The 3,007-nt window shown below is 33.5% G+C and overlaps 1 long non-coding RNA gene across 1 annotated transcript; it reads left to right on the top strand.

Annotated features, from left to right (window-relative positions):
• The first annotated feature begins 1,081 nt into the window (after positions 1-1,081).
• On the top strand, positions 1,082-3,007 carry LOC102662080 (uncharacterized). The gene is made up of 3 exons (XR_416153.4): positions 1,082-1,742; positions 1,978-2,081; positions 2,386-3,007. It is a non-coding gene; the product is annotated as an uncharacterized lncRNA (long non-coding RNA).

The raw sequence follows: 3,007 nt of genomic DNA, 5'->3' as shown, positions 1-3,007 counted from the left end.
CTTTTTTTAATATAAATTTGGATGTTCTGCATCCAACAGTTTAGATTTTTTAAAAAAGTTAATTCAATAATTTATATTTTAACTGCTTTATTGCATGCCATATTATGTTAATTTGGCCTAATAATAATTATACTTTTGATTAGTATGTTATAAAAAATATATTATAACCTGAGCAGACCCAAAGGTAGATAAGCTTATAGACGAAACCATATGTAATGCTTTTAATTAAATCATCATTGCCTAAAAAAGTAGAAAGTGATTTGAAATTGAGTAAATTGAATGTACAATACAATTGTATCCGTGTAAAATGAATCAATTAGAAGGTTCTTTTCATAATTGGTAAACTCAGCTAATCCAATCTTGTGAGTTGTGATGCCGACCAAATGTAGCAAATCTTGCATTAAATGGGTTGCACTAGAGAATCATCTTTTTTTTTTTTCTTTTGGTGATGAGGATCATCTGTTTTCTACGATAATAATAAATGGAGCTCTTAATTAGTTGTTGAACTTAAATAAAATGAGCAACAATATATCGGTTTTGGAGAAGGAGTAGTAGTTGTGGAACATTTACTATTAAGAATGAGAAGAAATAGTATTGATTGACATAAGTGTTGTGGTAGCCTGGTAGGCATCGTGGAGTGGAAATAGGGTTTCTTTTTTGCAGCCCACAAATGCTTAAGAGACGAGTGGCATCATAGGGTGTCATTTTGCGGTTCAGACTACCAAAAATAAAGGCCCCTAAGACCTAAGTTATTTCTTGTTATTTAGGGCTAGGTTACCCCACATTTCTTGTTCTATTCCAATCTGGGATATATAACACTAGCAACGCCATTGAGAGCCTTGCTTTCTTTATTTCTTTTGCCAAGCTTAATGACGAAGAAAAATTGTGAACTATATTCTAAAGAATTTTTAAAATGATGGACATTTAGAATTTTTTTTTATATCAAAGTAACCTGTTTTTATACCAATTTTATAAATGATGGACATTTTAGAAATATTTAAAAAAAATAAAAACAAAGAGATTAATTATGAAAATATTAAAATTTTCTTTTCTCGTTCACTTACAGTCTCATTATTATAAACTCTTTTATCCTGAAGTTTTGGTGTGCTTTACTTTTTTTTTTTTTTTGCACTTCTCTATCTCCCAACCTATAGTAGGAGTACCATGAAAAAGCTTGAAGTTCCATGGGAAGGATTTGGAATGCTTCAAGGTTCTTTGAAGACATTGGAAGAAGAGACTTTGACAAAAGCTAATAACATGAGAATCAATGAATACTTGTAAGGTCAAGAAGAAGGAGGTGGAACCAAGGCTCACCAATATGAGTCATATTGGGGAAGAAAACATATTTTGACCCTTTGGCAGAAAGCACCACGCCTAGGTTAAGGTCTCCACCATGACTGGTCACCCTTGACAGAGGCCACAGTAGTCATGACAGATTATGTTTGCAAAATGAAAGCTTTTTCTATGTGAGATGTTTGGAAGAGCTTTTTTCGCTTATATTGTCTGTTAATTTACTAGTTGTTTAATTATTCATATGGAAGTTCTAAGAGGCCCTAAGTATAGTGACACCATTTAACTAGAACATGATGAAGTGCTCATGCTTTTTTCTTAAAAAAAAATGAAACTCTCTGGATTTTTGCATCTAGTGAGTGAGTGATTGTCAGGTGCAATCCTTCTTTGCTGCAGTGAAGGCATTGTCACGTAAAGAAATGCACTATGGGGCTTGTGCAACATCAGAACAGGTACTGTGGGTGTCTTATTTTGATCACTGATTTTTGGAGTTGGTCAATCAATCACTGAAGTTTCAGTGTCTATCCATTTTCACTGTAAATTACATTTTGTTAGTTAAATGACAGAATTTGCTAATATGTAAGCAATAGGCATTTGCACACTTCAATCTGTTATTAAGAGCTATATAGCCTGCTATATGCATTTGTGGGAGCAGGGAGTTCATGCAATTAATTTATCTGATGGCAGGTCAATGCAGCCGGTGATCTTTGTGCTATTTGTCAGGAGAAGATGCATACCCCAATATTACTATGCTGTAAACATATTTTCTGTGAAGACTGTGTATCAGAGTGGTGAGACTTGCTTTGCTTTTGTTTATTTTTGTGTAACTGGTCTGCATAACAATCTGAAATGGCATTTACATTTGAGTTAAATAAGCTCAACATTGATAACCAGTATGTGAATTTTCAATCTGGCTGGTGTTTTAAAATATAGTTATATATGTTGCTTCATATTTGTATATAAAATTTATGTTATGCTTTTTAAATCTTTTTTAGTATTGGTGTTTGCACATTTTATATTGCTTCCTTTTTTTTGGTTACTACATATTTATTTGTTTGTGTTTTCTGGCACCTGATTACTAGCTTGTTTTTCCAGTTATTCTGAAGTCATATATATAAATACTAGCCAGGAAGTTTTTTCTGCTTTGAAGCTTTACTTTTTCAAAGTAGCAACCACGATCTATATACATCAACACATGTAAAATGCTCTGGAGGCAATCGTGGGGATCCCTCTGAGAAAGATGAATGCAGCTGAATACTGGTCATGCGTTCATATAATGTACTAGCAAAAGGTTGAGTGTATATAAATGACCCTGTAAACTAGGAAGTCGATTGAAAATATAATTAAACATGACTCTTCATTTGCAAGGAGTGAAGGTCTTCCTCCGAATTGCATAGCGATTCTGTCATATAGTGCCAATCAAACTGTTAATTTCAAACAAATTTTTTATTTTTGAATTTCTCTTTATGTGGGTTTTGATTCACACCTCAAGGAGTGTTGCCCACGGGCAGATTATGGTCAAAGATCTCACACTTCGGTTCATGTATTGAATCTGTGGATACTAGTTTAATATTGTAATACGTCTTTCATTTATCATATTCTCTCTCTTGTAGAATTCTCCACCGTGGATCGCATTTTCTCTCTAATTGCTGTTGCAATAACCAATCAATGGTCAAAATTTTGCAGGACGGTGGCTGGAGAGTATCTGAGATGGTCC

The sequence above is a fragment of the Glycine max genome, chromosome 9 (genome assembly GCF_000004515.6).
Source record: "Glycine max cultivar Williams 82 chromosome 9, Glycine_max_v4.0, whole genome shotgun sequence".
NCBI lineage: Eukaryota > Viridiplantae > Streptophyta > Magnoliopsida > Fabales > Fabaceae > Glycine > Glycine max.
This window is presented reverse-complemented; position numbering and strand designations above follow the sequence as displayed.